Source organism: Sorex fumeus, unplaced genomic scaffold (genome assembly GCF_029834395.1).
Source record: "Sorex fumeus unplaced genomic scaffold, SorFum_2.1 ptg000041l, whole genome shotgun sequence".
NCBI lineage: Eukaryota > Metazoa > Chordata > Mammalia > Eulipotyphla > Soricidae > Sorex > Sorex fumeus.
In genome coordinates this window covers 14,795,837-14,822,967 of record NW_026606098.1, presented here as the reverse complement: position 1 = coordinate 14,822,967, position 27,131 = coordinate 14,795,837, and the positions used below count along the sequence as shown (strand labels likewise).

At 46.4% G+C, this 27,131-nt stretch overlaps 1 pseudogene; it reads left to right on the top strand.

Moving 5' to 3' along the window:
• Positions 1–8,174: 8,174 nt before the first annotated feature.
• LOC130028906 (uncharacterized protein C6orf62 homolog) lies at positions 8,175–26,097 on the top strand (annotated as a pseudogene).
• The last annotated feature ends 1,034 nt before the right edge of the window (positions 26,098–27,131 follow it).

The window sequence follows — 27,131 nt, the reverse complement described above, 5'->3', positions numbered from 1 at the left end:
ATGGGTCTTGGTGATAGAAGCCAGGAAGCAGATGATCAAATAAGAACTAAATATACAGGTACGAAAACCTCTCGCACTTCAGGCTTTCAAGTTTCAAGACTGTTTGATTCTTTGCTCCAACTCTGGCATGGTTCACAGGCCCTGGTTTGGTTTGCTTGGGCTAATGATAGTTTAACCATGATGCCTCAGCAAGTCCTTTGAAATTAGAAAAACTGGCAAGCATTCATTCTTTAGCCCCTCCTGTTGTGTTCTTGGGAGACTCACTGAGCTCTGCTCAGGCCTTTATTCTGCCTCTAAGGTCAGTAGTCCATGATTGGGGGGACTCAGGGAAACTTATGGGGTCCTGGGGTTGGTGTCATGTCAGCTGTGTGCAAGGAAGTACCTTACCTGCTCCAGCATGTCTGCACACTCGATATTCAGATTTCCATTAGTTTTGTAAAACCATTAAAAAAATTTCAGGAAGTATCAAGTTAGCAGACCATCCTAGGCAAGTTTCCTTAATAGGTTGGATATAGACGTTATACAGACTTTACTGGGCATAGAAAGATATTTGCTGGTTCTTTGAAATGTACAGAGGACCCTGAAATAAATGGTGGGCACATGAGAGATTCACCAACATCTGCACCCATCTCAATAGGCAATTCGACTTAACTGTGATTACTAGTAATAAAGGGCAGTCACATACCTGGGATCCACTGACCTCAATTCAGCAGTAGTAAGGGCTATAAAAAGAAAGATCAAACTTTTGCTTGGAAGCAGTAAAATTCCAACAATTTATATTGACCAGAATGCTCAACATCATTGAGATCTCTCCAAAATGCCAAGCAAGGCCACAAAATGGCCAGTCTAGTTTACTGCCTGTTAGCTTCATGTATATCTCCATTCTAGGGTTGGTCTCCACATGCTGCGTTTCATTTATTTATTTATATATTTTTGTTTGTGGGCACAACTGGTAATTCTTAACGGTCTCTCCTGGTGGTGCTGGGTCCCATTTGGGATGCCAGGGATGGAACTCAGGTCGACACAAGTTCATGGCAGGTGCCAGTGCACTGTACTATCTCTCTGTGTTTTAATTTTTCTTAAACTGCCCCCTGGGTTTTTCTTCTAGGCGAGAGTCCACTACTCATGCGTTATCAGGGCTAGAGCGGTGACTGAAAGTGCTCTCTGATGTTCTTACAAGCCTTTGCTCCTGTACCAGTATCTCTCCAGCTGTCTGGGCTGGTGCTAGGCCAGTTCCTCTCTGCATCTCCAGTGCTGGCTTCGAGTCACTGCTTTCAGCCCATCTTGATTGATGACTTCCTGGAGAAACTCACTGTCCAGTGCCCCACCTGCTCGTATCTGCCTGTTTTACTTGGAGTGAACCCCCTTTGCTTTTTTCCTGACGGACTGTGTGTGAGAGCATTGGTTCATTGTCTGCTCAGTACAAGACCAGGGGACTTCTCCTTACTCCCCGCTAGCCCCCAATGTATGACAAGCCACTCCAGCAGCTGCCTCTCCACCCCTTTATGCGAGGCCATCCCCCTTGAGCCACCTATTTGTCTGGGTGGCATAGTGCTTTTCTGCACATCTGGGCTCTGGCCCTTTAATGCTGCGTTCTGAACCGGAAGTGACATCACAGTGGGCTCTTCCTGGTGCTTCTGTTTCTGGAAATGTGGTGTGGGTAAAGGACAGAGTAGGGCCCCTGAGAAGCGGCGGGACTTTGAAGCCAATTTTGTGGGAGGCTGGGGACAGAATCCCGTGATCACCTGGCACCTACCAATCTCCACACTGAGCTGCGTGGGGGGCGCTTTTGTGCTTGTTTTTCACGTATTCCCTCATATCCAGATGGTTCCTGAGGTGTGGCGGAGCTTTGTGGCGTGTAGTGGGGCCTGTACTGGGGTCCAGGTGTCAAGGGTGTGAGTGTGTAATCCTGAGAGGCTCCTGTGGTCCCGATTGCCCCCAGATCTGCAATGGGGCAGCATCGGGTTTTCGTGGGGCTTAGTGCAGGGTGCTGCGGGCTTCGGGCCATGGGGGTACGGGACCTTCCAAGTGCGGCGGCTTGGCCGACCCTCCCCTCCCTATTGACCCCTGTTGGGACCTTGGCCCCTCTCTCGCTGCCTTCAAGTCTCCAGATTCACTTTGAGGGGCAGAGCGGCCGCTCCCCCAATGGCAAGAGACCCTGTTCCTGTCCTACTTTCACATTGGCTGCCCTGGTGGGACGGGGCCATCCCTAGCAGTGGATCCTTATGTGACTGGGGTTTGCTAATGTTAGTTTCCTTTGGGGGCTATTTTTGTTGTGGGGCATGGGGGCTGTTATGCCCTGTGATAGCCCGAGTGCTTAGCTATGGACTCAGGCATTGTTTCTGGGTGCTCTGGGGGCCATCGGGATGCAGAGGATTCTCTGGTGTCAGCGAGGCGAGCACCCTACAACTTTACAGTCTGTCTGATTCCAGTGTTGGTGGTTTTGTACATCAGGAATTTCTGCTCTCTCACATCAACTTACGAAGCCTCCCGCATCTCTCCTCTCTCCCTGATCAGGTGTCCCAGGCTGTTGGGGTGATAATTGCAGGTAAAGGTTGTGTTTTTATTTTTTTTAAGCACGCAAGACCCTGGGTTTGTGGGTCCTACCAAGGATAGGTGGCTTGGAATTCCTACCCTCCCAACACAGGATGTGCTGCTCCCTGACCTGGAGCCTTTGGCTTGGTCCTCACAAGGGTAGAACCTCAAAACTCTGATTGGCAGGACCCCAACCCTAAAGCATGAGACTTAGTTATCTCCTGTGCTTTCATTGGTTGCCATGATGAGGGCGGCTATCCGGCAGGTGGGTGGGGTTTCAAAATGAAACTCACTTTTTTTTTAATTATCATGTTTTTAAATTTCTGTACTACATTGAAAATGCTCAAAGCTTCCTCCTGGCACTGTGCTCAGGAATTTCTGTGGGCCGACTTAGTGGACCCTATGGGATGCCAGGAATTTACCCGGGTTAACAGTATGCAAGCAGCTTCCTACCCACTTTACTGTCTCTTGCTCTAACTTTCTTTCCTTTTTTCTTTTTCCCAGTAAAGAATATCTCCTTCTGGGTCTGTAGTGATACTATAATAAGGAAGGCATTTTTCATGCACGTGGCCAACCCAGGTTTGATCCCTGGCATCCGATATAGTCCCCTGAGCAACTGCAGGAGTAATTTTGAGTGCATTGCCAGTTATGATCCAAAAAGAAAAAAAAAGAATATGTAGGAATGTGTGCTTCTTAAATACAAGGAGCAAAGTACCCCCCTCATTTCATTTTTCCCTTTTCCATGCTAGCCATGCTGTTGTTTTGAGATGTACTATAAATTAAGATATTTGAAGGAAGATATTTGATGTTTGAGAGGGCTTGGGGATGAGTAGGAGCTTTGCCTAGGGCTCATTCCTGGTGTGCTAGAAATAATTTATTTAGAAAGGGCCAGAGTACAGCAATTCTGGGAGTTGCCTTGCAAGCAGCCAACCCAGGTTCTATGTATGTCTGGTACCTCGTATGGTCCCCGGACCCCACCAAGACTTATCTCTTATCCCAGAGCTTGTAATAATCCCTGAGCACTGTTGGCTGTTGCCCAAAAACTAAGCCCATACACCATACGCAGAAGGAAACACACACACACACACAGAGACACACACATACACACACCGGATGTGAGAGCAGAGAAAAAGAATAAGTATTCGGGATAAAACATGGAGTGTAAAACTTCTATAGCATAAAATAAGTCCCAAAAATGTGATTTTAGCACCCAGTGTTCAATCCTTTAAGTGTTTCTCTGTAGAATTTGTCTTTGCAGATGAATTTATTTTTGGTTTTGTTTTCTTTGTTAGTTACCTTTTGTTGTTGCAGTATTTGAGGTCCACAACCTAAAGGGTTCATGTCTAACTCTTGGCTATTAACTCAGGGATCATTTCTGCCAAGGTCAGGAGCCCATCTGGGGTGCTGAGGTATAGAACCTGGGTCAGCCAAGTGCAAGGCAAGCACCTTTTCTCCTATATCACCACCTTGGCCACAAGGTATCATATTCATCTTTAAAAAGTAGAATCACTCCAGCTGCTACAACTTTGAGACACAGCTCACATTCTGGTGTATAGTAAACGTCCTGGATATTGGGTTAATTTTCCTATACAGCAAACTTTTTGCACTGTTTTAAGATAAATTACTGCACAACAGGAGTGAGTGCTAGATGCAGGCTCATGAAGATGTGTCTGTGGGGTTTAGGACTTTCTGGGGGAGAAACCGGTCATGATCTGGCTGGAAGGTGGAGCTCTGAGGCCAGGGAAGAGACATGTATATGCGAGTGAGATATTTATGTTATAAAATAAATGAGTGTGGTTGAGTAGACGCATGAAGGAGGGAACAGGCTTGCCAGGCTGGTTGGAGACCATTTGCCACTTATTCCATTCTGCACGCACAACTGTTTCAGCCTCACTATACTCCCCATTCCAGTCTCACCCTGCCGCTCAATCTTGTCTCCTTCTGTCCCCTATGGTGGTCTCTCCTCCCTCCATCTTGCAGCCTAAGTCTCCTGCCCACCCTGCAAGCGTTCCTGGTAGCAGTTTCACCCAGGTGAGGTAGCACAATGAACATAGGAAAGCCCTTCCTTCCCAGGGTACCCTTCTAAGATAAGACAAAGACCTCCTCCCCAATAGTCAGTCTGTATTGTTATCACAAGGTACACAGGATTTATCTAGAATTTGAATTTCTAGGGTCAGAGATAGGCCAGGAGTGCAGGCCCTGGCCATTGGAAGCAGCCTGCCACAGTCCAATCCCGGGAAAGCAGAGTCCCCTAGCACTGCCAAAAGTTCTTTCCCTGCTGTCCCCCAAACCAAACCCTGACCCGACAAAGTTGCCTGGTGGGCTTTGACTAATATACAAGTTCTTCTTTTTATCCTTTGGCTTCTGGGTCATAGCCTGTGGTTGCTGCTTCAAATACCCAGTTGGTGCTGGGGACTGACCCAGGTCAGCCATGTGTGAGGCTTATTAGCTATGCTACTATAGCTCCAGCCTCTAAATTTATTGCTTTATTTTTTGTTGTTGGCCACTCCTGGTAATGCTAATGGGTTACTTGTGTCTCTGCTCATTGATCCCCCATGAAGATGTGGGGACCCTTTGGTCTGATGGGGATTGAAACTTGGTTGAAGTGTGTGCCAGGCAGCCACCAAATGATCTGTGCTATCTCTGTTGCCATCAAAAAAAAAAGCTTTTACTCTGATTAAATTCCAGAAAGTTGTGATGGTAGAGGTTCTTATTTCTACTAAGTACCCAACTCACATTTCTTGAGCGTGTTCTTGTTTTGTTCTGGGACCCCATCCAACAGTAGTAAGAGTCTGGGCTTCCTTCACATTCTGCATTCGGGAATCTCTTGGTGGGCTGTGGGGGCCCTATGGATGCAGGAAATCAAACCAGGATAGCTGTGCGCAAGGCCAGTGCCCTCTTTCCCTCTTTCCCTGTGTTCTGTTTGCCGGCTCCCACACTTAGTTTTCATCAATTCGGCTAGATATGTCTGTTCAAATAGTATAAAATTTTCAGTTAAAGAAAAAGGACAGCAGGTCAGCTGCTTGCTTTTCCTTCCCTGAAAGTGATGGGCAGCTTAGATCACAACCCACTTTTATGTCCCCTGGAGAGGAAGGAGCATCTGGCAACTCTGAGACGTACCTCGGGGTGGTCAGGGCCTTTCCAGCTTCAGTGCGGGGACTTCCGGTGACGGCTTTGGGTTGTGCTCCTCTCTGGTGTTCACGGCTATGACTTCTTTTCCAGGGGTCTCTACGGAGCCTCCTGCTGATCCTTGGGCACTACAGAAACTGCAGACAATGGTGATGCATCATGTGACGCACTATCCCCAGGTGGGAGGAGAGTGATATGGTGACATGACACAGTGACAAGCACGTACTCGTGCTCGCCTGCACTCGCACCCCCCTGCTACTGACCTCTCACCATTGCAAGGTCCAGGTGGCAACCCAGGGACAGACTTAAAGAAAAAGGCAGTCGGCTAAGGTCCCGGGGAAGAAACAATGCCCCCTCCCCCCCGCCCACCGCTCCTCACTGATTTCAATTTGTTTCCGCAGAAACCAGGAGGGCATTGCTACAACATGCAGCTCAAAAGGGTTTTTAATAATTTTTTTTAAAAAAGAATAAAAGAAAAGGACGGGGAGCAACAGTGACTAAGTCTTGCAGGTGAGGACCGGGCAGGGCACAACGAGCCACATCCCTGGGCCCGCCCACAAACCCGAGCACTTGTTCCGGCAACAGGATCTGCTGGTGGACGGCGCCTGAAGTGGCCTGGCCACAAGCTGCTGGCTGCCTGCTGTGACAGGCCACACACGCCCACCTCGACAGCCCCGCCCCATCCCCAACAGGACCTGCCTGCAGCCCCCGCACCCCTGGACCTTCGACCCCCCCTCCCGCCGCCTCCCCCAGGATTCTGCAGCATAGGTGAGGGGACCCGGTGGTCGCCTACCGTCCTGTGCGGCCCCTGTCGCTGGCCGACTGACTGGGCCACCACCGCGGGAACCCGTGCCATGGGGCGCAGAGCGCCGGGGGGACCCCAAGATCCCCCTCCCTCCTCTCCTCCCCCGAGCAGAGCCTGGTCGCCCAGGTGGATGTACAGAGGAGCCGAGAGGGCTGGGAGCAAGACCAGAGAAGATAGGGTCGGGAGCAGCGGCTGCGTCGGGTGGTGGCGAGGACAGCGGGGACTGAGCGACCCTGAGAGGGCAGCGTGGCTTGGCGCAGCGGGGCGGGGCGTGAGGGTGGGAAAGGCGGGGTCGCGAAGCAGCAGAACTCTGTGGATTTAAACCCCTCGCACGGCTGCATGTGCTTGCCGGGCGCGAGTCGCCCCCTCCCCCCGCGGCCCATGCTCAGTGTCCTCCTCTCCTAAGGGCCTCAGGCAAGCCCAGATGCCCCCATGGTCCCGCCAGGGTCTCCTGCCGCGGGCACAACGCGTCCAGGCTAGAGGCTCGCGGTCCAGCGCCGCCTCCGAGCGGCCCAGGTGCTCTAGCCCATGGGCGTCCAGGCACAGGGATCGAAGCAGCGGGCCCGCAGCTCGCCTCCCGTCAGGGCAACAGACACACACACACACACACACACACACACAGCAGCTCTTGGGATGTGTTCTACGTTGGGCTGCTCTAGACAAGAGACAGAAGGAAGCATATACAAAGGCAGTTGCTACCTTTGAAAAGGGGTGGCACTAGTTTTAGAATTCTTTGCCCTGCCTTTCTGTGGCTGTGAAGCTTTCTTCCTTATCCCAACCCCCGTTCTTTAGGTTGGTTTGCAGTGTTCAGGGGTCACTCCTGGAGATCCTCAGAGGACCATATCCAAGTAGGAACCCTCCACACACAAGGAAAGCATCTTGCCCTGGACTAGCTCTTCGGCCCCCATCCGTCTTAAAGAGTTTCCAATTCATGCTTTAGAGACAAGTGTCAGATTTCTTCAGCCTGATCCTAGCTGCCCCTAAGTGAGTATCTCACAGATAATTTTCACTTCTCAGGAGCTGATCTGTCCAAATGTGGGCAACCTAAAAGAGGCAACATTTCTAATGACATGGGAGCATAGAGCCTCGAAACATCCTCTTCAGCCTGCTCCTTAGAACTGCATTGGTGGAAACCACTTTCCAGATTGGTTGTGTATTTGAGGAGCTTTAGTGATGGGAAATCTTGGCTCTTTGTTTCTCTGGGTGGAGCAGGCTGGCACGTCAGCTGAGCCAGAGTCTCTTTCTTTCTGGCTTCCTTGTTTTTCGCACCATTTTCCTGCCCCTGTTTCAGACAGCTGACTCATCTCTTAGAGTGCTTAATATGCTCACGATGAACAGTCATTCTCTCGGCAAGAATCTTGTCCCTGACTTGTTGGTTTATTACAATCTTAGCACAAAATAGACTTCTCGACTCAAGAAGGCTATGTAATGGATCATGGAAAAAAGGACAAAACAAAGCACAGCGAGTAGGGTGTTTGCCTTGCACACAGCCAACATGGCCGACACGAGTTCGATTCCTCTGCCCCTCTCGGAGAGCCCGGCAAGCTACCGAGAGTATCTCGCCCGCATGGCAGAGCCTGGCAAGCTCCCCGGGACGTATGCGATATGCCAAACACAGTAACAACAAAGTCTCCAGTAGAGACGTTACTGGGCCCGCTCGAGCTCAAGCAAAATCAGACAAAGGCAAGAAATACGATTAACGACAATGAGGGAGCTGTGGACTAAGTTCTCATATTCCAAGCGATATCACTACTATAAGGAAGTCAGCAAAGAAGAGTACAGAGAATGTAACGTAAGTGCTGCAAATGACTTGATTTGCAAAACACATCGTATTCTCCAGTGAAAATTGAGAGACTGGTAACGTCACTTTCTCTTGGATGTGAACTATTTCCTTAACTTTCCGTCATGTTTGGCCCTTGACTTGTTGGTTTATGACAATGCCAGTAGCATGCTAGGTAACATTGTAGGTGCTCTCAGTTAAAAACTTTTGTGGCTGTCATCCTCCAGAGGCCATTGGACAGTCAGGCTTGGGCCTGCAGAAAACTTGTTGGGCCTCACGGGATGGGGGGGGGGGGGGAAACCGGGCCTGTCCTCCCCACCCTAACGAGACCCCAAGTCATCGCCCACGAACGGCCTCTCTGGCTCCTCATCAAGCTGCTCAACGGTCCTGATCCCAGAGACTCAGGAGCAGATCTCTAAACCCAGTGGCTTTTGGCAGAAATCACTCCAGATTTAAGTGTTAAAATTTCGGAATTTCAAAACCACATGGGCCTACTGCAGCCACATGACATCATATGTTATTCATAACCAGCAATAGAACAAATTATCTATTGTTGCCTTTTCAGCAGATCTGAGTGTTGGGGTAAAATTTCAAATAATGGTGGGTCTGGTATCGAAATAGTGAATGTGATCATAGAGAGTAATGTGGAAATCATCTGCCCCACAGGCAGGGGGAGGGTGTGGTATGGGGGTATACTGGGGTTGTTGGGGGTGAGAATGGGCACTGGTGAAGGTACGGGTGTTTCATTGTATGACTGAGACTTAGACCCAAAAGCTTTGTAACTGCTCTCACGGTGATTCAATAAATAAAATTATACAAAATGGAAAAAAAAGTAAGGTGGAGTTCATGCACAATTCAATCAGCTAATCAGTGGCTGAATAAATAGCAGTACTCCTACAAAAAAAAAAAACTTTTCTGGAGTAATTCTTTTTTGGGACAATGCCCATTCCCCTTATGTCTACGAGTTTACCTTTCTTGTGGATCTGCATGTATGTGGCCAAAGGAACAACCTCAAGTTTTTGGGGGTTTTTTTAACCTCATGTTTTCTTAAAGGTCTAGAGAACATAGAGCGGGTGCCCCTCCTCTTCCTCTTTGTGTTAATCTTTTTTGTGATTTACTGGAAGATGTTCTGGCCAAAAGGGACTTGTCTGTTACTTTGATGGGAAGAACCTATTTGTGGATGAATGTAGGTGAGAGAGACAGACAGAAAGAGACAGAGACAGAGAGAGACAGAGAGAAACAGAGATAGAGAACAACCAATAAAAAGCAAATATGCTTAATGCACTTTGTCCATCTTTTGAAGAAACTTGTGAGAAGATGATTTTGGATTTTGTTTTTGTTTTAGATTCTTTTTGTTTTATTTAGGGGCTACACTCTGTAGTGCTCAGGGCTTTTACCTGGCTCTGTCAGTTCTGAGTTCAGGGCTTACTCCTAGCACTGTGTTCAGGGATTGCTCCTGGTGGGGCTCAGGAAGCCATATAGGATGCTGGGGGTCAAGTCCAGCTTGGCTGTGTGCAAGGCAAATGCCCTGCCCACTGTACAAAACTGCAGCCCTCATACAAGGCTATTAAAGTTGTCCAGAGCTTTGGCTAGACTGGGTCTCAGTGTCTGGTACATTCTGTAACCAGAGGAGTGATGGGTCTTCTAAGGAAATCACAGTACTGTGTATTCAGAAATTGAATGTTTGGAGAGGGACTACTTCAAGTGAGGCGAGGGGTCTTGAAGCATAAGCTTTATTAACATCATGAAAAATCAGCTTCTGGATTGGAAGAGTACTAAAGAGATCCTGTAGCGCCCCCCTTCCCCATATCTGCCTCAACAACGCTATTATGAAACGAATGCCATTTTCATTATTTGCATTCCAACTTTGGAAAAGGAAGTGTTTGGTGAGATCGCCAGTGTTTGGATGCTGGGTAACATAGGACACCAACTTCCATGCTCCAGACCTCTGAAGGAGGCTCCTCTGGTCAGGATAGGCAGGGAATGAGGTCAGCATGCCAGGATTTTTGTAGAAAAACCTGGAAAGGCACAGAGAGGAAAACCAACTGAAAACCAATTGTTCTACAGCAGAGGGGCAATCATTCACATTCTGCTGAAGATTTTTTCAGTGTTTCCATCCTGAGATTTGTAGCTTCTTTTTTCATAACTATATTCAAGAGTACTTAGAGTCCACTCAAGTATAAATTTGTATAAATTTATAAGTAGATATTTCAAGAAAATATTCTTATGAAAAGAAATATATGGGGCTGGAAAGATAGTAGAGTGGGCAGAGCACTTTCCTTCCATGTGACTTACCCTGGACTCCCTAAATCCCATATGGTTACCCAAGCACTGCTAGGAGTAATCCCCGAGTGCAGAGTCAGGAGTAACACCTGAGCATCACCATGTGTGGACCTCAAACAAAAACAGAAACAAATTTTAAAAAATGAAGGAAGAGTGAAAGAAAGAAAAGAAAGAAGAAATTAAGAAAGAAAAGAAGGGAAGGAGGAAGGAAAAGGGAAGGAGGAAAGAAGAAGGAAGGAAGGAAGGAAGGAAGGAAGGAAGGAAGGAAGGAAGGGAGGGAGGGAGGGAGGGAGGGAGGGAAGGAGGAAGGGAGGGAAGGAAGGAAGGAAGGAACACTCGGACCCTCCTATGAAATGCGCTCCCTGAAAGGGCAGTATGGAGATTCCATAGAATGCTGTTGCTGCCACCTACAGGCCATATGCTAAAATGACAGAATGCTGCTTAAGATGATAGTGTTAAGGTGAGCTATTTAAGAGACTAATTCGTTTTTCCGTTCCTTGTGCTAAGTGATACAAGCCAGAGAGAAAAGGATATGAAAGAATCCATATTAGGGCATCAAATTTTTGCGTGCTTCAGCTAACTTGCAACATTGCTTTCTGTAAAACTGCTTGGCTTCTTTGCACCTGGGGGAGAGGGGACTTGGAAAGTGAACAGGGCATAACATCTTTCTAAACCAAGTGTGATAGGATTCAGGTGTATTTACTGTTCCTGAAATGTATTCTCTCACTAAAGCACCCTGCAGACTTGGGTAACTCAAATGAGGATGGTCAAGGGAGATTACCTAAGGCTTAATGATTCCAGCTATAACCTTGCTTGTGCTGACACTGGATGTGATGTACGTAAATGCTTATCTTTCAATCTATAGGCTAAGGAGTGAGGACACGAGTGCTGATCTTTCATGGTTCACAGCTGTATTATTTATGTTTCCATTTCTTTGAGATGTTCAAGTTATTCATTTAAATTGTAATTATTGCTGAGCATAACATTTCATCTCATTTTATAGTTTAGTTTCACCTGTATTGTTAAACCTAAATAGTTTCAATACCTTAATAGCATTTAACTGTATGGCACTGTTGTCCAAAGTCACTGCACCTTCACCACCGTCAAAGTGTCCAGGACCCTCCACCACAGTTCTTATATTACTTCTAGAATGATATTTCAAGTGACAAAATGGTATGTAGTACAGATTTAGTCTCTAACTTATCCCTAGCCTGATGATCCCAATTCTTATCCAAAAACTCCATTCGTTGAGTATACCCCTCGAGTCTGTGTCCCCGCACAAGATTTGATGTTTTCACCTGTTTGTAGGGTGATATTTGAATTGATTTTACTTTCCAATTTAGTGCTAGTCTTCAATTTGTTCATCTTTTGTTTCAGTTTCTTAAGTGAAGAGACTTCATGTTAGAATCTATTAGATTGACTTTTTAAAAACAAAATTCACATTTTATTTAGGTTGAAATAAACTATACAAAATTGATTTCCTTCACCAAAATTAACTGCAATATTTTCATTTAATTCCCAGAAGCCCACAAAACAATAATTCTTGTGTCTTCTCCTAGTTTTACTTATAAATCAAGAGGAGGCAGTAGATAATAGTCATGGAGAACAGACTTGAAAGCAAAACAAATCAGTTGTCAGTATCCATGGCCTCTGATCCTATCTTGACCATGAAACACAAGTTCAAGATACACTTGCTAAAAGCTTCTGTAGGCTCAACAAAGGAATGCAAACAGCAACAACCAGTTATGGAACAACAATGGCAGACTCGTCTGTTTCTTTAAGTTCACTTGCTAAAGACAAAATCTTCACTTAAAATCTACACTTTGGCAAGCTCAAGTTTCTCTGGTAATACTCTTAATTGTCCAGTACAGGTTTTGAGCAGTAACACTTAGAACTCTTATCAGTCAAAGGTCAGTTGTGAGCTTTAACGTAACATTTTAAAAATGAATTCCTCCCACACAACCTCCAATTTATTTCTTCAAGGAACTGGTAACTCCATACCCACATATCGCATCCACAGTGATAATGTTATGTCTAAAATAACTAAAAACAACTCTAGAGCCACTAGCAGACTTCACACTGAAATGTGATGTGACACTTTCAATGCTATATTTTAGAACAGTTCGGTCTCCAAAGCAGGAATTCAAACTGGAGCCACTTAAATAGGAGTACAAATGAACATACTCAATGGGAGACCTACTGGTCAAGACAGTCAGTGACTGGGTGGCCTACATACAACATAGCTTTTCTGTAAGATGCTTTCAAATGGAAGATAAACCCTATTTTAAAATCTCTTCGGTGTTTCCAATGGTTTCTGAATTATCTGCAGGAAGCTCTGACTTAGTTGTGTAGAGTTTGATATATGTGTTCACCATTAAATCCAAATCATGTTTTATATCAAAATTTATATTAAGCAAAGCCCAGTTATTCGACCCCTGGTCTCTCAAAGTGTTGCTCAGGTAAGCTTTGAGACACTTCCGTCCATTTTCATAGCGTTCATTTTCTACTTTTGCAAAATGTATCTATTACTTAGAGTTCTACAGGTCGTAGAGGTCTCAAAGTGTTTGGCACATAATCGATAATGTTTATTTAGTTGATCTGGTGTTTTACCATCTAAGTCTGCTGTTCTACAATTCTCCACCCATTTCTGGCACCTGGCCTGGTCCCGCGGGAACCTGAAGAAGGCCAGGTCGGACTGCGTGCTCAAGCGCATGCAGTTGGGGGGCACTCAGAAGTTCTTTATTATCGTGTGCCCGCCCGCCCGCCCGCCAGCCCAGCCGTCCCCTCCCCGCCTCCTCACGGCAGCTCGCCCGCCCGTTATGGCCAGGAAGGGGAGCCTGGCCAGTTGGCTGGCTCCGCAGGGCCGCGCACCGGGGGAGGAACGGGGGGCTGGATTGACTGTTGATGCTTTAGCAATGCTTCACTTAACCAGCTGTTTAAGCACTTTCCAACTGATGGTGACTTATGTTGTCTTTCTTTGTCAGTTCTTGTTCAATGATGTAGTGACTTTTTTGGTACATAAATCTTTGAACATGTATCAGAAAATAATATAGACTACAGGGGCCGGAGCAATAGCAATAGCACAACAGGTAGGGAGTTGGCCTTGCAGGCGGCCAACCTGGGTTTGATCCCCAGCATCACATTTGGTCTCCCCTGCACCGCCAGGAGTAATTCCTGAGTGCAGAACCAGGAGTCACCCCTGAGCATCGCTGGGTGTGACCCAAAAAGCAAAAAATAAATAAATAAATAAAACTAAAAAAATCCCAAAACAAAAAATGTACACTACAATCCATGAGGGAAAATTGAATTGCTGAGACCTTTGAATTTTTATCCAGTTCTAACCCTTTCTTTTCCAAGAAACATAACATGTCTAGTTAAATGAAACATGAATTTGGATCATTACAGAAATATTATAAGCATTTAAAGTACTCTCACCACGAAACCAAATAGCGTGTTATCAGAATTCCTTCTCTGTCTGCAACTTACTATTTATCCTACCAATAATGATTTCTAATCACCACCAATCATGGCCAGAATGCTTGGTTTTCCACATCTGAGCAGCATTTTCCTCCTAAGTCAATGGATTTGGTAAGCTGTTTTTGCTTTGTTTTCTTTTGTTTGGCGACCACACCAGGAAGTGTTCAGGGGTACTCCTCGCTCTGTGCTCAGGGATCACTCCTTGCGGTGCTTGGGGAACGCTATGGGATGCTGAGGGTGAACCTAGGTTGGCTGCTGCAGGGCAGCTGCTGTGACTTTGGGGCGTGGCACTGCCACGTGTAATTCTTGAGCGCAGAGCCAGGAGTAACCCTTGAGCATAACCAGGTGTGACTCCCAAATCCCAAACAAAACCAAACCAATTTTTGACTTGAAGCAAGAAAAATGGAGGCTGGGAGTTCGTTCCGGGTCACGAGATGGCGCTGTGGGGCGTTTTCATCCCTCCCAGGCCCTTTTCTCTAAGAATTTTCCACCCTTGGGCTTGCTTCAGTGTTAGGCCTGGGGTAATTAGGATCAAGCAGGCAGCTTCGGGCGGTGCAGCAGTAGGTTAGCGGTTAGGACACTTTCCTTGCATTCACAGAACCGTTGTCTGTCACTTGGCTTCCCATATGGCCCTCGAGTCGTGCCCGGCGGCATTCCTGAGAGTGCCCTGAGCATCTTTTGGTGTGTCCCCAACCATAAACAATCAAACAGGAAAATTAAAACAAAGCAGTCCTTGATGGCGAATTCCCTCCCTTGAGGGATTCTGAGTTGTATCTTCGTCCATCGCCCACGTCCTTGTAGAAGAGGGTTGGGGAACCCTCAGATTGTGGGGTGATGGAGTGTGTGTTGCTCATAGCAGGAAACATCCAGAGGGCTCGTTCACAGACATCACAAAGTGGGTTCAGAACTGTTCTTGCTCAGAGCGAAGAAAAAAAAAATATATATATATATAAAACTTTGCCTTGCTCGTTCCAGACAAGGATCAACCCCCTGAACCCCTCTTTGTCTAGAGAACAAGCTGGGGAACCCACCTGAACCTCCCCAGGAGATTCAGCTATGTACCCCACAAAAGTCTGAAGGTGGGAATCGAACCCTGTTCACCCGCATGAAACACAAGTATCCGCATGGCTATCCAACTGCTGCCTGTCAAAGCTGCGTTTGACCCTTAATTACCCCATACTTAACACTGAAGCAAACCCAAGGGTGGAAAATTCTTAGAGACACGGTCCTGAGGAGGGACGGAAACGCCCTCGCCTAGCGCCATCACGTGGCGGCTAGGCGGAACTACCGGGGCGGCTATTCCCAAGTTTAAGATTTCCAGCTCCTGCGTTGGAGCTCTAGTACCCGGGTAAGGCGTTTGCCCGGTACCTGGGTCCACCGGCTTCGATTCCCAGCATCCCATATGGTCCCCGGAGCACTGCCAGGACTTAACTCCTGAGTGCAAAGCCGTGAGCAACCCCTGTGCATTGCGGGTGTGACCCAAAAAGGGAAAAACAGAAAAAATTTTCTTTGCTTCAGTGTTAATACGGGGTCATGAAGGATCAAAGGTCAAGGATCTAACAGTGAGCCACGAAGGCGCTGGTCTTGTATGGGGCGATCAACCCATAGGTTCCCCCAGCACAGTCAGGAGTGATTCCTGAGTGCAGGGGCAGGAATAACCCTCGAATACCGCCCGTGTGGTCCGCAAAACACAAGCAAACAGAATGCGACTTTCGCGGCGCATTCCTTCACGCCGAACTTGGGGGTGCCGAGCTGAGTCTTGCTTCCAGCTCCTTCCTCTACGGAAAACCGCGAGGTGTGGGGATGACCGCGACAGGAACTGTTTGCGAATGGGCTTAGAGGGAGAGATTCTACTTCGGGCAAAGCACTGGCCAGGCTGCTGGGTTCATCCTGACACAGAGATCGCCCCATGCGAGTCAAACGCCCTCAATGTTCGGCTACCGCTGCACGGCCTGAGGCCGCCTTCTTGATTCTTTGTGACCCGCAGGTTAATATGGAAGCAAACCCAAGGGCTGGAAATCTTCAGGCAGGAAAGCCTGGCCACGGCTCTTCCGCCGATGCACCACGAGAGGGCGCTGTGGGGCGTTTCCTCCCCTCCCCAGGGACATTCCTCTAAGAAATGTCCAACCCTAGTCCCGACTTTCCTCCAGAACTAGACCTCCCAGGATCCTCAGAATTTCTGATTAATAAAACAAAAAAGAATTTCTGCACAGTGGAGTTGCACCCTTGTCCCTCTCCTTAGTCCCCCGCACTGACTGGCCAAGCTAGTCTCTGGCTTTATTTACTGTGGGCTGTGGGTGGCCCCAACAGCTTCTTGGTGGGCTCAGGGGTATGATATGGTGCTGAGACAGAACCCAGGGTGAGCACAGTAGACGATTGTGCCATACCATAGTATGATCTCTCCAAATCAACCATTTTTACAGGTCTCCAGTCTATCACCCCCACACCCCTACGCTCCACTTTTCCAAGGGTGCCATCTTTCCCTATCGCAGAGAATTTGGGGCTTCCTATATACATGAGAAGTCCCAAGTCTGTGAAGGATGGTGACAGAGGTTAGATTCAACTTCAGGATCTCCAAAAGTTTGGGGTGAGATTGCCTACCATCAGAGAAATGGGAGTAGGTTAAAAAGAATTTTGATTAAAACAGTGATAATGAGCCAAAGACCAGGCAACCTCCTTCCCTGGAAATTCTAAATACACCACTCACTCTTCCAAGAATTATTTTATTTGGGGGTTTGATGTGGGTTCGCGGGGTTCTGGGGACCCTTATAAGTGCTTGCTATTAAAGTTAGCCATGAACTTCTGCTTATTTTAATTAAGTTTATTTTTTATGTTTTTTGCTTTACTCATTGAGGTGAACAAAAAATGGTCTATACCCACTTTGCTCTGCCTTTGATCCAGCCCTTTGGAAAGGTTTCCAATTATAGTCAACCCCACACACCACCACCCCATGTTCTGAGGGTGTCCCAACCCTCCTCTACAAGGAATAAGGGTCAGGGATACAGCAAGATACAGCTCAGAGTCCCCCAAGTTGGGGTGAGGGAATCCACCATCACGAACTGAGGCTGTGTCCATGTTATTTGACTTGTTCATAGTTTGGGGGTCACAAACCCAGAAACGCTCAGGGCTTCTCCTGGTTCTGCACTCAGGAATCGCTCCATCATGACGGTGGGACTGTATGGGGAGCCAAAGAAAGAACCAGGGCCTTGTGTCTGCAAGGCAGAGCCCTAACTGCTCTGCTCCTGCTGCAGCCGCCCAAGCTGCCTGCTTGATGACCCCATATTGAAGCAAAGGGCTGGAAATCAAGCATGGAAGAAGTCGGGCCGCGGTAGTTCAGCCTAACTGCCACGAGATGGCGGTGTGCCGCGTTTTTGCCCCTCCACAGACCCCTTTCTCTTAAGAATTTTCCTCCCTTGGGTTTCCTTCAGTGTTAAGTATGGGGTCATTAAGCACACAGCTTCCACAGGTGCAGCGATAGGAGAGTGTCGCGGGTGCTTGTCTTTCCCGCGGGTGACCAAGGTCCGATTCCCGCCTTCAGACTTTTGTGGGGTACATATCTGAATCTCCTCGGGGTGCCCGGGTGGGTTGCCCCAGCTTGGTCTCTGGACAAGAAGGGTTGCAGGGGTTGGAACCTGGTCTGGAAGAAGCAAAGCAAGGCTCTTTTCTTTTTTTGTTCTCTTCGCTCTGAGCAATAAAATTCTGAACCCACCTTCGATGTCTGCGGCTGTGCCCTTTGAATGTTTCCTACAAGGGACAACCCACACTCCACCCACATTGTGAGGGTGCCCCAACCCTCTTCTATAAAGATGTGGGGGATGGAGGAAGATCCAGCTCAGAATGAGGGAGTTCGCCATCAAGCATCTGAGACTGCTTTGTTTTCATTTTCTTGTTTGTTTGTTTATGGTTGGGGCCACACATGGATATGTTCAGGGGGTTCTCCTGACTCTGCACTCAAGAATCACTTCGGAATGGCTGTAGAACTGTATGGGGAATGTACGAAAGGATCTGGGTCCCATGCATGCAAACAAAGAGCCCTTAACCGCTCTGCTCCCGCTGCAACGGCCAAACTGCTTACTTGTTTCCTAATGACCCTATACCTAACACTGAAATCTGTAACTGGCTGTGATCCACTGGGCTGGCGCTATAGCACAGCAGGTAGGGCGTTTGCCTTGCGCGTGGCTGACCCGGGTTTGATTCCTCTGTCCCTCTTGGAGAGCCCCGCAAGCTACTGAGAGTATCCCGCCTTCACGGCTGAGCCTGGCAAGCTACCCGTAGCATATTTGATATACCAAAAAACAGAAACAACAAGTCTCACAATGGAGACGTTACCGGTGCCTGTTAGAGAAAATCTGTGAAGGGAGGACAGTGCTACAATGCTACCTAGCTTTGAAGCAAAGAAAAGGGCACGACGTCTCTTTTTTTACAGAAACTAAAACAAGGTATCATTTATTGTAGGATATACTGAAATATCATTTAAAGGTAAAGGCCCTCCCGTTGTTCGTCGATTTGCTCGAGCGGGCCCAGTAACGTCTCCATTGGAGACTTTGTTGTTACTGTGTTTGGCATATCGAATACGTCACAGGGAGCTTGCCAGGCTCTGCCGTGTGGGTGAGATACTCTCGGTAGCTTGCCGGGCTCTCCAAGAGGGGCGGAGGAATCGAACGTGGGTTGGCCATGTTTGCTGCGTGCAAGGCAAACGCCCTACCACTGTGCTATAATGTGAAATATCATTATAAAATATAATTAAGGCTCACATACACTTTTCTATTGATTTCTGTATATAACACAATGATTCAGTATTTGTGTACATTTTAAAATAATTTAGAGAGTAAGTCTAGTTAATGTATGTCACTACATATAGTTAAATTCTTTTCTTGTGCTGAGAACATTTTTCTTTTTAATTTTTATTAGTGAAACACCATGAGTTACAGTTGTAGACTTACAAATTTTTGTGCTTGTGTTTTGATTATACCCTGATCAAGTACCCATCCCACCACCAGTGCCCATTTTCCACCATTACGGATCCCTGCATCCCTTCCCACCATCCCCCCCACACACACACCTCTTTGGCAGGGCATTCCCTTTTGTTCTCTCTCTCCTTTCGGGTGCTGTGGTTTTTAAAAGAGGCATTGAGTGGAAATCATGTTTGGTCTATAGTCTACTTTCTGCATGCTTCTCCCATCCTGGGTGGATCCTCCCAACACCCTTTATTTGGTGCTCCCTTCTCTATCTGAGCTGAGGGTTAGGAAATCTGAAGCCTGGGACAAGTCGGGCTGCAGTAGTTCCACCTAATCCCCACGTGATGGCGATGTGGGCGTTTCCATCTCTCCCTGGGCCCATTTCTCTAAGAATTTTAAATAGCAGAGGGTGAGCATTTAATAACATTTAATAATGGTCTTTTCTCTGTTTTTTTTCCCCATTGTTTTTAAGTCCCTAGCACCTTTATATTTTTTCACCTTTAAAGCTTGTTATAGTGGGAATTTGTTTCAGAATGAAACTTCTAAAACATCAGTCATTAAAAATTTTAAATTTTACGAAAAGATTTACAAAACGGGTATAATTTGGGGGAATTTCCTTTGCTTTCTGAATTCTGTACAACACGAGTTACACACTCAATATTGCGTGAAAAACCAGAAATCCTTCTCCTCTGTCACTCCTGCTCTAATGGGCACCCTAGTTTTCAAGCACAGACAGAGCATTACAGGCACAAATCAGCCTTACTCCCCCAGACAACAGTGGGAGAAATGTGTGGTGTAGGAATGATTCCCTTCCATTCTAACTGGGCTTCCAGCCTCTGAAGTATTGTCGCAAAGAAGGCAAACAAAGCAGTCCTGCACTAGACATTCCAGGGACCAGCCTGAAACCGATTTTGGAAAAAGGAGAAAGTGGTGCCCCTACTTCTGTCAGACCCAAAGCAGGCAGTCGGAGGCCTTTGTGGTGATTTCTGAGTTAGTTTTGAAGAAGGCTTTCTCCTGGAGTCTTCTTTTCACTTTCACTTAGGGAACACTTTAGTATGTCAGAAGAATTGTTTGTGCTTGAAACCAGGGTAATTTCCCATTTCTTTGTGGACTTTGTATGTATGAGTCACGTCTTGCAGTGGGGTTCGGAGATGCACTTGGAAGAATATGAGTTCTGAAAACTTGAGATTTTAAGCTGAGTCTTTTATCTATAGTCTCTTGCTTATGTTTTTTGTTTGTTACTTTTGTATTCCTGGAAATCAAACTCAGGCTCTCACACGTGCAAGGCAAATGCTCTGTTGCTGACCTACATCCTGACCGGTTTTAGACTTAAGTGTGACCTTCATATTATTACAAGAACGGGGGGATTTGATGGAGGGGAGATTGGGCCATACCTGCTGTGCTTCGGGCTTACTCTTGACTCTGAGCTCAGGGTGCACTCCTGGCAGTGCTTGGGGGATCATACGGGGTGCTGGGATTGGGACCTGAGTCAGCATGCAGGCCTGCTCTCCCATAGGTCCTGAAAACTCAAGAACATAAATCACAGTTTTCCCTCAAGTACCAAGATGGGAGGTTGTCAATTTCCCAACACTGTTTCTTTTTATATAGGGGTTGCTATCATTTGGATGCTTTCTACTCCATTTCTGAATGTCCTCCCTTCTGCTGACATAATCATATGCATCTCTGGAATTCAAGCGCTCCCTTTGGAAGGGACAGATTTAAATTTTTGTGACTTCTCTTTCATTACTTTTCATCTATTGGAAGTAACTTTTCTTGGATGATCTGATACTCACCCAGCACCAGATATTCTCATCCAGAATCCTGTAAGAACATTCTAATTTTTGCTTGAAATTTACACAAAGGGCATAGAAGGGAGAAGGGATGAAAGGGAAGTCTGAGCTGTGCGGGAAGAAAGCTGTGGGAAAAGAAAGAAGTCATAATTCCTGTTTCTTCTTTAAAACCAGAATTTCAGTCATCTGTTTTGGGGCACTCAGGTTTTTTCCAGATTCTGGCTATTGTAAAGAGTGCTGCAATGAACAAACAGGTGCAGATGTCACTTCGACTATACTTTTTTGCCTCTCTGAGATATAGTCCCAGGAGTGGTATTGCTGGGTCAAATGGGAGCTCAGTTTCTAATTTTTTGAGAATCGTCCATACTGTTTTCCAAAAGGGCTGAACCAGTCAGCTGAACCAGCAGTGAAGGAGGGTCCCTTTCTCGCCACATCCGCGCCAGCACTGATTGCTTTTGTTCTTTTGGATGTGGGCCAGTCTCTGTGGTGTGCAATGATATCTCATTGTGGTTTTGATCTGCATCTCTCTGATGATTAATGATGTAGAGCATTTTCTCATGTACCTTTTTTGCCATTCGATGTCTTCTTTGAGAAAGTGTCTGTTTATTTCATCTCCCCATTTTTTGATGGTGTTGGATGTTTTCTACTTGTGGACTTCAACTAGTACTTTATATATCCTTGATATCAACCCCTTGTTGGATGTGTATTGGGCAAATATCCTTTCCCTTTCTGTAGACTGTCTTTGTACTTTGGTCACTGTTTCTTTTGAAGTGCAGAAGCTTCTTAGTTTAAAATAGTCCCATTTGTCTATCTCTGTTTTCACTTGCTTGGCCAGTGATGTGACATCTTTGAAGATACCATTAGCTTCAATGTCATGGAGGGTTTTGCAACTTTGTCTTCAATGTACCTTATGGATTCAGGTCTGATGTTGAAGTCTTCAATCCATTTTGATCTTAATTTTGTACACGGTGTTAGGCAGAGATCTAAGTCCATTTTTTTTGCATGTAGCCATCCAGTTTTGCCAGCACTATTTGTTAAAGAGGCTTTCCTTATTCCACTTCACATTTCTTGCTCCTTTATCAAAGATTAGATGATTAGATTAGTGATAGGAGAATCCTCCCAGGATGGGAGAAGCATGCTGAAAGTAGACTATAGATCGAACATGATTGTCACTCAATGCGTCTTTTGAAAACCACAGCACTGAAAAGGAGAGAGAGAACAAAAGGAAATGCCCTGCCACAGAGGCAGGGTGGGGGGGAGGGGCAATGGGGGGGGGAAGGGATACTGGGATCCATGGTGGTGGAAATTGGGCACTGGTGGAGGGATGGGTACTTGATCACTGTATAATTGAAACTCAATCACAAACATTTGTAAGTCTACAACTGTACCTCATGGTGTTTTACTAATAGAAATTTTTTTAAAAATCAGAATTTCAGAAAGCAACAGTTAATTTTGAATATGCTAAAACAGCTGGCATGAGAACAGATGTCAGAGCATTAAAAAGTGCCAGGGGCAGAGAGAGATTGAGAGAGAGAGAGAGAGAGAGAGAGAGAGCTCTCCAGGGTGGATGCTCAGCTCAGCATGCAGCGACCCCAGACTTGATCTCCAGAACCTCATGTCTCCTTAGTGCCACCAGAAAGAGTCGGAGTTACAGCCCCTCTTCTTCTAAGTTCTTTTTTTCACCTTCTCCTCTTTCCTGTAAAACCCTTAGCAGCATGAGCACTGCTGCTCAGTTAACAAAATTCAGTTTACTCAGCTTTGCTACAGACTTTGATAAATCGCATAACCCCCTTCAGGTTTTTCTTGGTTTGATTTTTGCTTTGGGGCCACCCCCGGTGGTGCTCAGGGATTACTCCTGTCTCTGCACTCAGGAATCACTCCTGGCGGGGGCTCAGGGAACCATATGGGATGCTGGGGATTGAAGCCGATTGGCTGTGTGCAAGACAAGTGCCTTAGCCACTGTGTTCTTTCTCTTAGGCCCAAATTCAACTTTAACTTACCTAGAGTAAATGTTCTAATAGTGGGTCTCATTGCCCTGACCCTGAAAGAGCCTCCCATAAGGCACCGTTGGGAAGGACGAGTAAGGAGAGGCTGGTACACTCTCAGGGCTGGGACGAATGGAGACGTTACTGGGGCCCACTCGAGCAAATCAATGAACAACAGGATGACAGTGACAGAGTAGATATCTTAGAGTGTTCATGGAGAAGATGTATCTAGGATTAGAGATGTGGAGGGGGCAAGGCACTTGCCATACCTGCTTCTAATCTCACTTCGGTTTCTGGCACCACATGTGGTCCCATGAGTACCTCTAGAAGGAAGCCCTGAGCGAAGGAATAAGGAGTAGGCCCTGAGCAGCTTCGGGTATAGCCCAATTCTCCCCCATCACAAAATGTTTTTAAAGATGATGATCAAAACTCCTTGGCCAGCAGAGGGGAGAAAAAGTTATAAAAACATCCTTAGCCTAGTAAAACATTTCTCAGTCAGGGTCCGACCTCAGATGAAAATAACATAAATGGTAAGACCAAGGGGCCAACATATTGATGATGGGGGCTATACAAAATGGAAACGAGTCCATTGGAAAAACAACCCAGAATAACAATTTGATTAATTCAACAGTATTTATTACATATTCAACGAGTGGCTCGAGAGAGGTGAAGAGGTTTGCTTCGCACACAGTTTTGTCCTTAGCACAGCATATCTTCATCACCAGGAGTGACCCCTGAGTACAGAACCAGGAGGGACCGCTACCCCCTCCTCTCCATGTTAACGGAGTGTTGGGTTGTGTAGGTTCTGAGGTTGCTGTGGTGAACAGGCAGGTGCGATTCCTGCTCTTCCAGAGCTTACCTTCTGTGAGAAAGCTTATCATTAGCATGGAATCAAAATGATGAAGGAGATGCTGATGAATTCACACAGGAAATCAAGAGGCGATGCCCAGGAGGGCCCTGTGTCAGCCTGGGATGTCAGGGAAGGCCTACAGCCTGGAGAGTGAGAATGCACCAGCCATGCTGGCAGCTGGTTCACGGGCTTTGAAGGAGATGGGATTTACTCAGTGCCAGAGGCCAGCGGCCAGTACTTTCTTGTGTCTTTTCACCTCTCTTGGCGTGTGTCTTAGAACCCCGATGACTGAGAACAGACTCAGGCCTGCGGCTCTCTATTCTCAATGACCCTTTGAAGCCAACTTGCCAGTCATTTCAGTCACCTCCGGGAATTCACACTAAACACCCTGACTCAAGATCCTTTATATTAGGTGGGCACCCCAGCCTGGATATAGCACCACAGCAAACCCATTGACTGGATCCACTTTGAAATTTATGGAGTCCTTATGCTGCTGAACAGTGGCATAGGAGTGCCCTGATCCTCCTTGCCCACGCTCACTTCACTCCAGACTGTCCCTTGTCCCTTCCCCAGCCCCCACCCACTTCCTCTGATGTAGTTCTTCCCACACTAGAAAGATGCTTGATTCAGCAAGTCCACATGACCTGTGGTGCACTGCATCCAAGTGTGTGCAGATGCCACAACAAAATGCGTGTAACCCCAGTGAATACCATAACCAACTGTGGGAGCACTGCAAATCCTGGTCATTACAACAGTGAAAAGGGAAGAGAAAGGGAAAATGAATGAACATTCACAGCATCAAGTAAGGCATAAGCACATCCATCCGCATAGTCCTAGACAGGGTCAGAACCAGCAATCTCATTGTTTTCCACCTTCACAGCTGTTCTTCTCACTGGCGTGGCTGCAGAGGAAGAATCTCACATGGAGTTGTCATCTGCCATCCCTTGGGACAGCAATAGCTTCCTCTGGAATGTGTCTTGTAGGACCTGCCCGCAGCTCTATTTCAGGTGGTCTAAGTACTTATGATTTTGTTTTTTTAGTCACATCTGGCAATGTTCAGGGCTTACTCCTGGCTACGCACTCAAGATTTACTCCTGGTACTGCTCATGAGACCATATGGGTTGCCCCAGGGATTGAACCTCATATTGTTCACGGACTAATCTAGCTCTGTGGTCTGGGATTACTCCCGGCAGTGCTGAGTGAACCATGCAGTGCAAGACTAAACCCAGACACAAAGCCTGCAATCCAGCTCTTCGTTCTATAGCCTTGTTTTGGGGGGCTTTCTTCATTTCTATTTTCGTCGGGGAAGCAGACTGGAAATGCTCAGAGGTTACTCCTGGCTCTGTAACTCAGGAACAACTCTGAGCAGTTCCTTGGGGACCAAATGCTCTATCCACTGCACTATCACTCTAGACCCAAGGAAGGTCTTATTCTCAGAAATATGCACATAGGGTTATCATGGCTAGTTTTTTATTCCAGCAAAGATTTGGTCCTAAGTATATAATGCGCTGTGAACATTCATTCAATTGGTGGTGGGAAGCATGACTTCAAACTTTGGCTTTTGATTTGAGGTCACACCTATTAGTTCTCAGGAGCTACTTCAGGTTTGGTGTGAAAGGTTGTTGCTGGCAGTGTTCATGGGACCACAGGGTACTGAGCATCTAACCAGGGACTTCAGTTTTCAAATCCTGTTTTCAAACTCTGGCTTTTGAGAACTATTCCTAGTTTCTTATTGGAGGAGTGGCGGTATCTCTCTCTCTCTGTCTCTCTCTGTCTTTCTCTCTCACTGTCTCTTTCTGTTGGGGCCGGACTAGATGGTGAAGATGAGTCCGTGTAGAAGAAACAAGCTCTGTACAGACTACATGCTCAGCTTAGAAAGAAAAAGAAACTCTAGCTGACCAGTTTGACTTCAAGATGTATATTACCTTTGCATTCAAGGAGAAGAAGAAAAAATCAGCAGGTTTTGAAGTGTCTGAGGTCAAACCAGTCATGACGAATAATTATAAGAAAATATCCTAAAAGGTGTGCGGGATTCCAGCTATTCCTTGGAAAGTTCCATAGAGCTTTTAAAGGAGGATGTGGTCCAGCTTCCTGCTCCTCGATACCAGTCTGTGAGAAGGGATGTCATTGACTGTACTCAGGAGATGTATTTCATTCTGTGGCCTTAGAATGTTATTGAAAAAAATTGTCTGTCTACTGTTTTCTAGTTGGAAGGAATCTGATGAGCCTTTTCGTCTCATTCATGCCAAATTTGAGTTTCATCACTGTGACTATGAAAAACACTTTCTGCATGTACTGAGCCACAAGGACAAGACTGGAATTGTTGTCAACAATCCCAACCAGTCAGTGTTTCTCTTTATCGACCAACAGCATTTGCAGACTCCAAAAAATAAAGGTAATATCTTCAAGTTATGCAGCATCTGCCTCTACCTGCCAGAGGAACAGCTCACCCACTGGGAGGTTGGCACCGTAAAGAAACACCTGCATCCTTCCAAGCCAGAATAGAGTCTGGGCCAGCACAGTGGAGAAGATCAGAGTGCAGCAGGAGTTCTTGTCTTGTTTTCTTACCACTTTATTCTTTCAGAGATTAAAGAAAATGGACTCATGCACAGAACACTCTGCATTTTGAAACTTGTTCATCCTGATTTCTTTTTAAATCATTTGTATCTCAGAACTGAAAAAAAATTAGCTGTCTTCTTCACAGACTGTGTGAAAGAAGACTTTGCATATTTGCTGCACTGTATCAGCATCTTGTTAAAAATGTCAAATGAAAGGACTATTGTACACCGAAATGCTTCAATGTATTTGAAAGCACAAGGTGATACTCTTTTTGACGTCTTTCCATTTGAGCTGGTTTTTGCCTCTTTGACATGTCATCAGCATTTAGAGGGTAAGAAGTACATGTAGGAGAATAAATAATTTTTACAAATGCAATAGCTTTGCTATAATCACCATTGATCCAGAACACTGTCAGATTCAATCTAATGACCAGAAGTAGTTGTTCTAAAAAGAAAATACAACCACGGAAAAGAAATCTTAAATGAAAAAAGCATCTCATTGCAGGTATTCTAGCCTCATTTTACTGGGCCAGGTTTGTTTAAAAAAAAAAAAAAACAGACGAGTCCATGTAGACTATCCCACTAACGGTCAGGAATACAGGGAACCATGAAAATGGGCGAGACAAGACGTGTGTGTCCAGATTGGTTTCAATGAGGCTCAACATCTCTTTCTTTAAGCTGCCTTAAGTAAAAAACCTAAATCTTAGTATAGCAGAAGAGTCAGTCTTTTCTCATAGACCAGATGACACCAGACCCACTTGACACCAGATGCTTGAGGTTGTAAATAACAGGCCAGAACATTTGGCTGTGTTTCTTTCCTGAGGGCTGAAACTAACTGGCTTGTGAACATAATCAAACAATGTATGTCATAATGCCCCCGCTTAGGGGGCGTGGCTAGGGGCCAGTTGGTGGGGGCGGGAGGGGGAAAGCGCTGTTGCTCTGGCCTTTAAAGGTCAGCGGGAAGGCGGGTGGGGCAGGCCT